At 39.4% G+C, this 11,167-nt stretch overlaps 1 pseudogene; it reads right to left on the reverse strand.

The window, feature by feature from the left end:
* Nucleotides 1-3,989: 3,989 nt before the first annotated feature.
* Nucleotides 3,990-4,086, reverse strand: LOC120094413 (U6 spliceosomal RNA; annotated as a pseudogene).
* Between the last annotated feature and the right edge of the window lie 7,081 nt (nt 4,087-11,167).

The raw sequence follows: 11,167 nt of genomic DNA on the forward strand, positions 1-11,167 counted from the left end.
ATTCTGGCTGTAGCAAATGGAGAAATTATGTTGGAATTGACCTAGGAAATTTCCTTCCTGCTGGGTACTTTTCATTGTCTTTGTACCTGATGTGCAGCCTTCTGTGAAAGGAAAGTTATCGGTAGTTTTACCCAGCAACTTATATTGAATGCTATAATGACTATTTGGCAGGCAAAATGTGTGTACTGGTGCAATCATTGCACAAAAGTTCTTGGAGCAACCAATTCCCTTTATAGTAGCTTTAAAGCTTGTACCACAAGAGAAAAGAATTCATGGCTGGAAATGTAAACTTGGTAAAAAAAATTGGCTGAGAAGCTGTTAGAGCCAAAGGTTTGGGAGTATCCAACTGCAGTTTGGTTTGTTAAGGATATGCTATCAAACTATTTTTTAAATATATATGTTTGTACATATACATTCGTGTTCTTCACTTTGCACATAAAAACTTCTATGTGCAGTGGACATCAGAACATGCATGACTCATAACTTGTCCAAGTGCTCAGAATGAATGTTCAATGCTCATCCCTAATGAGGTATCTATAAATCCCTTACAAGTTTCTTGTAAACTAGAGAAAAAGAGATTGAATGAATGAATTGAAATGAGTGCTAGAAGATGCTGTCTTCTGAACATGACATGGACAAGCTGATCATGAAATCAGAGAAGGTACATTGAACTTAGATAATGACTTGTTCAAAGTTCCCAGGTGAAGTGTGTGGGGAACTGGGGTAGGTAAGATCAAGAGAGATGGTACACGGTTAAAGAATAAGTTAATAATATTTATAAAAAAATAAAATCCACCACCTTTCTAAAACTTTGACATTTTCTGCCCAATAATATAGGCGCTTTTAGTGTCTTATTTTTTATAAACGTTTATAAATCGTTTATAAACGATTCTTCGCTCTATTTCATTTCCACTACTGTGTCAACTAAATATACCTGTTTAACAAATTATATTTAAGTATACTTGGGGTTTCCTGTATAACATTTTAAACTACTACAAATTTCCTTTAAGTATTACATGATTCATAGGGAATAAATGCTTAGGAAGCAAACATTTTGACTCATCCCCTCTATTATTTCTGCAACTAACATGTGTTTTACTTCTTGTGCAACAAATCCCTTATTATGTCCTCACTGCTTTTTCTTATTTTAAAGGAATTTATCAGCTCGGCCAATTAAAATGAGGGAAAGAGTGTTCTCTGCATTCATTATCATTATCATTATCATCATATCTTGTTCTCTACATTTATATTTTAGGTTCAATTAACATCGGTTGTTACATTACATGTATCCTATATTTTGAATTCCTTTAACATTTTATAGTACTCAAAAACACTGAATTTATAATCTTTTTTTCTGATTCTTTAGAAAAATATGTAACTTTACTTAACTACATTTGTGAGCTATCAAATTTAGTCCTTGAAGGGGTGTGGTGGTGCTGGTGGTGGTTGTGGTGTGTGTTTGTATGTGTGTGCTTGTGTGTTTGTAGAATGCTATTTTTTGTCAGCATTTGTAAGCTGGCATCTCAATATCTTTTGCACAGCATAGTTCCTAATGAACGTTAAATAAACAGTATAGTGCCCTATTTTCTTTATGCTGAGTTATTTTTCAGAAGGTCAAAGGTGTTATAGTTTCATTATTTATGTTATTTGGCATTTGAAGACGTAATGGATGTCATATCTTTAAATATATTATATACAGCAAAATAATCATAAATATTTAAAATGTTTGGCATTGTTCACAACTCTTGGAGGCAAAGTGATTTATTCATAAATTACCTCATGTAGGAAGATGATGTGGGCCTCAAATTTTGTTCTAACAATTGTGTACTATAATGTCTCTGGCTCAAATTTAGCACAAGGCAACATACCCAGAGTATAATCACAATTCTCAATCTGCTGAGATATCCCCACAGACCTGATGAATTCAGAAATGAATTTCAAAATTCTGCTATAAGTCATGAATTTTTTTGAAAATCAAAGTGTAGGCTAGTTAATTTCATGACACATTTCAGAAGTGAAAAGTTAATGAACCTTTTTGAGAGACAAGGAATCAAGGAATAATACCACATACCTATAATAAGTGATTAGAAAGAGCAGGTGGAAACTACAGTGTCCTCGATAGCTTCTTAGACATTGATCCTTGGGAGGACAATATCTGCATTTGAGATTCCCATGGTTGGCAAAAGCAGCTAGATATTCTTAAAAAATAGAAAAGTCCAATTCAGAGGTATAGGTATTGTACCTGGAACGATATGTTGTTCTGGTACAAAGAAAAGACAATTAACTTGACAAGAATTTTCATAAGATTTAATAAAACATCTATATGTGGAAGAGCAGTGTGAGATAGGAGAGAAAGGGACCAGAGAAAGAGATGGAGAGGCAGAGAGAAAGTGAGAGGGACAGTGACAGGTTGAGGAAGGAGAAAGGGGAGAGAGAGATAGAGAAAAGAGAGAGAGAGGGAGAGAGAGAGAGAAAGAGAGAGAATATGAATGAGTCATCCCATGAGAGTAAATGTGATCCTTCATTAACATTAAGGGAAAGTTACTGTTCTTATGTAGATTGTCCTTTATGAGGGATGGTGATTTTACTAGACATGAGTAGCTCATCACTTTCTTCTGTATTATATTTTATAGCATCATTCATCTTTCCCTGAGGTTGGCCATTTGTGATGAAACATCTGACACCATGAGGAGTTAGACCCTAGGTATTCAGAGAAAGTGTTAGAAGTCACAATGTCAGTCTCCAAGTATTCAGGATCTGTTATTAGAAGTCCAGAAGTCCTCAGTAGTCATTAACTGATGCTGCTGGCAATGCCTGATATCCACAAGAGAACACCATAAAGAGGTTTAGTAACTTATTTGCCTGAGTCCAGCTACAGTGTGGCTCACGGCCAACAGAGGAGGTTTGGAGTCAGTGAAAGAAGAAAACTGACATGATCTGAGGGTGAATCATGATAGTTGGGAGTTTATTTAAAAATCTAAACATTTGTATTCTATATTTGTACAATTAGCCATAGGTAATATGGAAGGAAGACTTAATGGTTTCATGAAGACTACTATCGTTCCACATACTGCTCTTAATCAATTTTAGCCCCAGTTGTCAACATGAAGAATGTAGAAGGCAATCAAATCTGTTTTAGTATTTTTCTTTAAAGGAAAAGCAATAAGTTGAGCCAGCATCTAATTTCAAATTGTTCTCAAGGGTTCAATAAACCTGTAAAGTGCCCCTTTACCCTTCCTCCTACAAGTTCTGCACCACTGTGGTCAGTCTCTGTGCTCAGAGATAGTGAACATTGAGTCCGGAGAAACAAACCCATAAAGAAAATTTTCATCATCTCAAGTGTTTTTGCAGTGTTTGTCTGCCATGTGGCATAATAAGCATTAGGTAGTTTTCTAATTACCTTCCATTGTGCCTTAGTCTTAAAATATGGGCCTTACTCTTACATTCCCTTCCCTAAGGTAATGTCCTGATACCTTATTTTTTTTCTAATATGCCATACCTTCTTTTTTTATTGGATATTTTTTTATTTGCCCTTCAATTCTTATTCCCTTTTCTGGTTTCCCAGCCATAAGGCCCCATCCCATCCAACTCTGCTTCTTCTATAAGAGTGTTCCCCCTCCCACTCCCACCACAACATTGCCCTACACTGGGGGGGGGTTTAGCTGTGTCAGTATCAAGGGCTTCCCCTTCAATTCATGTCCAACCGTGCCATCATCTGCTACATATGCAGCTGGAACCATGAATCTGTCCATGCATAGTCTTTGGGTAGTGGTTTAGTCCCTGGGAACTATGGCTTGTTGCTATTGCTCTTCTTATTGGGTTGCATGTACCTTCAGTTCCTCAAATACTTTCTCTAATCCCTCCAATGGGGACCCCATTCTCAGTTCAATGGTTTGCTGCTAGCATTCTCCTCTGTATTTGACATGCTCTGGCTAAGCCTCTGGGGAAAGAACTGTAATAGGCTCCTCTCAGCATGCACTTCTTAACTCAAAAATATGAAACACATCATGAATTTGTGTGTCATCCTTGTGGAGGGTCCATGATGTATCATTCCAATTTTAGTATATGTACTGCTGAGGCAAGCAAATGCCATACCATCTTATCCTTCAATGTATGTTCTTGTATATGAAAGACTTTTTAACAGAATCTGCATCTTGTAGGATATATCAGTTCTTGCCATTCATCCTGAAAGTCACTTACACAGGAAATTAATGACAGGTACTATTGTATACATATTGACTGAACTTTTGTCCTCAACTGTCAAGGCCCCACATTCTGGGTCTGGGCTCATTGTTTCTCTTGATTATATTCTTTCATCCTTGCCAGCAGATGCTTAAAGTTTCCTGAAACCATCTTTCAGTTAATAAATCTTTACCTTCTCTATTCTTGGTGCAAACAAGGGTGTGTTTTGGGGATTCTAGTGTAGGAGTAGACAGAGATATAGTACTATATGGTCGCACAATGGTGAAGTTTTTTCCAATGAATTATTTTGATTATAGAGATAGCTGTTGTATATACTCACATGGTCTACCAAGGCCCATACAAAATTTGCCAGAGGGATTAGGAAACTCTCAAAACACATAGTGAATCATCAAAGATGAAAGTAAAATTATGATGTGATCTAGAATCAGTGATGTTGATAGGCTGGAAAATTTCAAGCAGCAGTGATCAACATGTGGTCCATGTTCATTGTTAAGTAGTTGTACTTGAACATTAAGTAAGTTGAAGGTGAAAAATAGGATTAAGAAAAAAGAAGCAATAAGAAGAAAGAGAGCCTAAACTAACAGAGAAAAGGTACCCAAAAGCTGTCCTAACAAGATCTGTACTAATTCCCGAGTTATACACTGTCAGGTTTAATCTTTTTGTTTGATTTTTCCGAGATTTTTCCCCCTATTTCTTTTGAATTATTGATGCAGAAACAAAAAAGTTTCATTAATAAGGGCATATACAGGTCTGACTTCTGCAGAAAGGTTATCTAGGGTTTTTCTTGTTTTGGAGGACCATTTCTGTCAAGAGCTGAGGCGTTGTTTGTACATCTTTAGTAGAGACTGTGGTCTTCTAGGTTATGGGATAGGAAAGGTAATTCTTAATATTAACTTTTGCAGCTGTGATCATCCTTGACCAAAATAATTCTCTGTGATTATTCCAAAGTTGCCCACTTCTGACCAGTTTCTGCCTAGAGCTACAGACATTTTGTTTTTCTTATATTTTCTGCTAGGGACTAAACATAGGAATTTCTTCTTTAGAGAAGTTCAGATGGAGAAAAGAATCAGGGATGGGAAATCTTCTAAATATCTTAAGTATGGCACCCTCTTGAGTTTTAGGGCTACATATAGGTCTTAGCCACACAGAAAGTAGTTGCCTTTCTCATTAAGTGTTACTCCACTGCTTGGTTTCTGAATCTAAATGAACTATAATCTGTTGTAATTTACTAGGATAGAAAAGTCCTACAGTCTGAGGAATAGAATCATTCCTCTCTGGTGTTTGCAGAAGTGACTAGAATAAAGGAGGGGCATTTCATAAATATGCCCATGATCAGCTTCCATATCTATCCAAGCACTTTCATTGGTTTTTAACTTTCTCATCCTACCATTCTTTTCACCTCAGGCAAATTCTGTTATTTCCTTTTTGAAATTTTGGACAAGACTTCATACTGTATCCTTTGGTAACCTGCATTTTCTCATATAGACATGGCTTATCGATCACTCACAAATCTTGTCTGTCTCTGCCTTACAAGGACTGAAATTATACTGCAAAGCCACTATGCTTAGAATTTTTAATTAATTTCTTTCATAACTTTACTTTTTATTATTTCAAAAAAGTATTTTAAATGCATATGGGTATTTTACCAAAAACCATGTTCTGTGTAACATGTGTAAACCTACTGGATTTAGAGTCCAGAAGTGTTGGTAGTAATGCCCTTCAAATCCTCCATTATTGATATTATTATGATGGTTGATTAAGTATGACTGGGTTAAATGAAAATCCCTGGCCAGCTGCAGAACACTAATACAAATCTTATGGTCAAGATGAATAATGATATGATAAAGTTGTGACCTTGCTGAGAAATACATCTGACATCAAGATACCCAGTGTGATGACCTGCAACCTTTCTGAAAAAACAACATCCTGCTGATCAATAGATATGACAAACCTGTGACCTTTCTAACATCATGTCAACACCAGCCAATTTTCTGACCACACAAATACTGTGTCCTTAGCCTGACTAAATGTTTCAAACTTCCCCCCTCCCTCCATTACCCCCTTATGGTATGAATTCAGCCTTGGGAAAAAATAAAATTGTTGCCTTGATCGAACTCTTGTCTTGGCTTCCTTCTTCATGTCTCTTTTCCCCACATTCTCTTCCAGGTACCCTCAGCACCATTGTTGATCAATGGCGCCCAGCATGAGGCTGTTTGGAGGTCTCCTGGAGAGGAACATTGTCCCCCATGAGTAGACAGGCCTGTCTTCCTTGTTTGGTTGAGCCTTTGCTCCCCCTCGGAGCTTTTGACCCCTAGGAGGTTTTGCTCCCCTCAGAGACTTTGCTTCCCACCTTGGAGCCTTTGCTCCCCTGCTTGTGGAAACCATGGAGTGCCCGACCTTGGTTAAGAAGCTTAGTGTGGGGGCTGGGGATTTAGCGCAGTGGTAGAGCGCTTACCTAGGAAGCGCAAGGCCCTGGGTTCGGTCCCCAGCTCCAAAAAAAAGAACAAAAAAAAAGAAGCTTAGTGTGTTTCTCCACGGACAACACAGATCTTAGTGGTGAGAGATGAGACAAGCATTCTACAGTCACCTTTTGTGACAGGACTCAGGGAGTCACTCAGGACACGAAGAATATGGTTAAGAAAAAGATTTAAAGAAATTATTATACTTTGTAGGAAATATTTGTCCATAGTTACCCCAGGAGGGAACAATTGACACAAAAGATAGTGCAGAGTTAGTTACTGTTTTATGGGCCAGCTAATCCTGTTGCTGAAGTCTGCCCTTTGTAATGAATAAAAGTTGCATGCTTTTTGGGTTCAAGGTTGCCTCTCCCTGCATTGGTGAGCAACCCCACATACGTGGATTGAAAACCTTATACACTCATGCTACTGCAGCAGTCACTTTGTCAATCTGTGCTCTGTGGGTGGTGCTCCTGGTGTAAGGCCACAATGGGTTCTTACAACATTTTGTTGCATCAGCTTGGAACTGGGCTCCCCCAGACCACAATTGGCCAAGAGATCAGAGGTAAGCTCGAGCAAATCTGTGGTCTGTGTTCTGTGTTAATTTCTGTTTTGTCTCTGTGTCATGTTGTCTCCTCATTGTTTCATGTTGTCTTATGTTGTCTGTGTCTGCTGTCTGGAGTGTTTGAGGCCCTTCAGAGGGGTGCTTGAGTCCTCTACTGTAGAGGGGTTAGTGTCCCCTCAGTGGATGCTGTGGGTCCTGTGACGGGCTTACGGCTGTGACAGGAGGACATGTTAGTTGTCACAGGCCACAGGCCCTAAAGGATGCTCTAGGAGGAGAAAGGAATCTAGAGAAAACTATAGAATCCCTTTGGGAGGTGGGATCAGACAGTCCACCTCATTCCAGAAGCAGCTAAGGTTAAGCTGATATTTGGGCCATGAACTGAATGCATCAGGCATCTGTGGAAATTGCATATAGGATGCATTGTCTTCATCTTGTTTGTCTAGTATGATTTCTGTGATATAGTCGAGAATCTTTTGGCTTTTGTTTCACTTTTGGACTTGGACTGACAACTGTGTTTGAAATCATGCACTGACGACTGTGTTTAAAATCATGGAATTAAGACTGTGTTTGAAATCATGGAACTGTTTGTGTTGTTTGCCAATGAGTTTTACTTGGTCCTCTTGGTGCTTAACTTGGGAATGATTTGCTTGAGAGCAATTATTTTCAACCTGGGAGTTTTGTCTTTCTCTCTTGAGCCTCCTCCCCAAGGAGAAATGCCTCTCCCTTTGCTTCCCTGGTCCAGTCTAGCTAATTTTAACAGTTCATGACACATGTGTATGGACTCCAGGTTATCGAGTGATCATGTCTGAAGAAGGCATTTACAAGAATCTGAAAGCTTTGCCTTGAATCCTGATGAAAGGATGTCCCTTTTGCTTAGGCCTTCACAGCTTCTAAGGAAGGGACAGCACAGAGTAGGGAAGTGTGGGGCTAAGGGTGGCAGGTGAGCAGGCCTACTAGCAAGCAAGTTGCAGGCTGCTCATGGGCAGTGGCACAGCTCAGGCCAAGCTGGCAAAAGAGGACTCTCAAGGCAAAGGGGCTGCTGGTTGGGGCTAGCGCTTTGACAACAAAAGGATAATAGAGAGTTAGTGGTTGTTTTAAAGATTATTATGAGCCATGAAAGAAATTCCAACTGCTATCTTCAGTAGCCAGAATTTCAACACTTGCTCACAGAAGGAGATCATTCATTAAATGAAGTTTTTTTGAGGGAGCCTGCCTTATCTGCTAGACCTATTCCAAGAGAAGAGTCAGTCTCCAACATTAAGTACATTCCCTGTTAGTCATCATTGAAGTAGAGAGTGCCTCTGATCCTATCCATGAAATAATTAGTTCCTGCCCCTGTGGTCAAAATGCCACAGGTTGAGGGGCAGGAGCCCCTAAAATAGTTTCAGAAACTCTGCAGCACACTGCGAGGAACTTTGATTTGCCAGACAGAACAGGCTTTATTCTAGGATGATTACAGGAGAAATTCTTGGCACCAGCTCTTCAGCTTACTCCAACTGGAGGCTGTGCCCAAGGTCAGGATCAATGTTTTCTTTTCCATGGCCCTCCAACCCAGTGAGACAGCTTGATGAAGGGCAAATATTGAAGTCCTGGAATTCAGAGGTATGGGGGAGGGCTGTAGTTCTATTAAAGGTCAGTATTCCAGTGTTAGCAACCTCTTTATTGGTTGTAAGAGGCAGGAAGCCCAATGAATTGTGACCCCTGACTCAGGTATGTCAGTAGAAAGAGTCCTTATAACCAGTTATCTTTAACTATAGCTTGCACTCTGATACCCAAGGCTTCAATCAGATCATACCCCCCTGGGTGAGCCTCCTTCAATACTCAGAAACTATCTTCTCCTGGTCTTTTGACACAAGGTCACCAGGCATGTCTGACAGCCCGGACGACCCTCCCCCAAAGTGAACAAGCCATACAATACTTTTGTCAGTCTGTTGGCATCTAGCACGCAGGTCCTAACCATCTCTCCATCCTTTTGTAACTCTTACTGGAATCCTAGGGTCATTCTGAGGCTGAGTCTCTTGAAAGGCAGAGCCACTAACCTGACACTGAATGGAGGTACTCCTTAAGGGAAAGTCTAAGTCCAGAGAGACGGCCGATAACCTGCCCCTCTGCTTGCCTTTCTGTTTTATAGGCACAAGGCTTGCACTTATGTTTGCAATGGTCTTTTTGTCCCAAGAAAGCTTCCTCATTTAGCTGTGTGACTGAATGCTACTTGTCACCTGATCTGTTTGTTCCACCAGCTCTCAGCAGGTCAACCCCTAGCTTTCTTGCCTGGCCCCTTTCCTCTGTTCTTAAGAATTTTGTCACCAAATACACTGTTGTTTGACTTACAATATCACCTGCCCTGCTAATATACATGTCCCAGATTCCTGTTATGAAAGTTCTAATTCTAAAACAAGGGGATGGTACCTCCCCCTAAATATTAAATTTACCTCTACGATTTGAAACCAGGATTGGACACGTGGATATACTTGGGGCCATAAAATGTTTCAATCGGGTGCCAACACAGGGATTATATTTACCATAAAATTGTTAAAAGAGTCTGTACATTCCTACTCCTTGGCTCCTGGCACTCATCCCAAGAAGAAGCCCATGGAGGCACTGAACACAGCACAGAGCACACAGGCAACTTCATCTACAGCCTGCACTCCACTGAGACGAGGTACTTTCTCGAAGAACTGCACCACTTCGAGTCCACTGCCATTGCACAAGAAGAATTGAAAGCTCTACCACCCAGTCCAGGACAGATGAGATATGTATTCTTCCATAATGAGATACCTTTCATAGGGTTTGGATTTTTAGATAATGCAATTATGGTTGTTGTAGGAACCCAAATTGAATTGGGTATTAACATTATTTTCGGAATTTCAACAATGGCACTCAATATGTTATCTTTTCCTTCTATGTATCAACATATTATTAACTTTCAGTCATTGATGCTGTACTGTACTTACATGGGGTTTGCTTATTTCTTATATGACATGCACGGGATACCTATGCATGTCTTTATTTTTTATTATATGTTTATACTTCAATGCTGAGGTTTATCCAAATTATTTGAGATGTTTAATATCAGTTAAAATTGTAATTCTCTGCCTGGTGGCATCCCTTCTATGATAGTTTATGGTAAACATTTACAATCATATAAATTCACTCAATTTTTAAATTTCCACATCTATCTAAAAGAGAGCAGAGTTTTAAGTATATCTGACTATTTTAATTTTGAACTATACTGTCTTTAAGGGGCAGAGGTTGATCAGAAAGAACAGTTGTCTGGTCCCTCTTTTACATAAAACATACAGGCTAACAAATCTACTTCTTTCTGATTGGCTTTTGACTTTTAATTTCCCAACTTTGAGCAATCACACTGAATTCTGGTTTGTAAGAGAAAGGCAGTGAATGTATACTTCATGTGTGTTAGAATATGGTTAAAGAGAGCATGAAATAGGTCATAAAATGATTAGAAAAGAGAAAACAACAAAGAGAAAAAGCTGAGAACCGGTATCAAAATTGGTTTGCCACCTCCCCTTGGTTTTCCACCCTGCTTCCCTCTCTGTTGGACCCCCTAATAGGCCTTCTTTTGCTTATATCTTTTGGCCATTGAACATTTAATCATTTGACCAGCTTTATTAAACAACAGGTAGATAATATGGCAGCAAAACCTATTCAGGTATATTATCATAGGCTAACTATTGAGGATGCCTTTGATGAGGGTCAAGCTCACCTACACATCCCCTCCTAGCCCAGGCAAGGACACTTTTGTCCTTCAGCCAAATGAGGCCAACATTCTTTTCTACCTGATGTCCTGATGCTTTTGCTGAAAAGTCAATGAATTGTCACCCTTGCGTGCTGAACTGGACAGTCAATGATGGGTAAGAGAGTGATATATACACGAATAAAGGTCCTAAGACAGGAAGGCTCCCATTAGCTGCTGCCTTATCCC

This window comes from Rattus norvegicus, chromosome 8 (genome assembly GCF_021556685.1).
Source record: "Rattus norvegicus strain SHRSP/BbbUtx chromosome 8, alternate assembly SHRSP_T2T, whole genome shotgun sequence".
In the NCBI taxonomy this organism is placed as follows: Eukaryota; Metazoa; Chordata; class Mammalia; order Rodentia; family Muridae; genus Rattus; species Rattus norvegicus.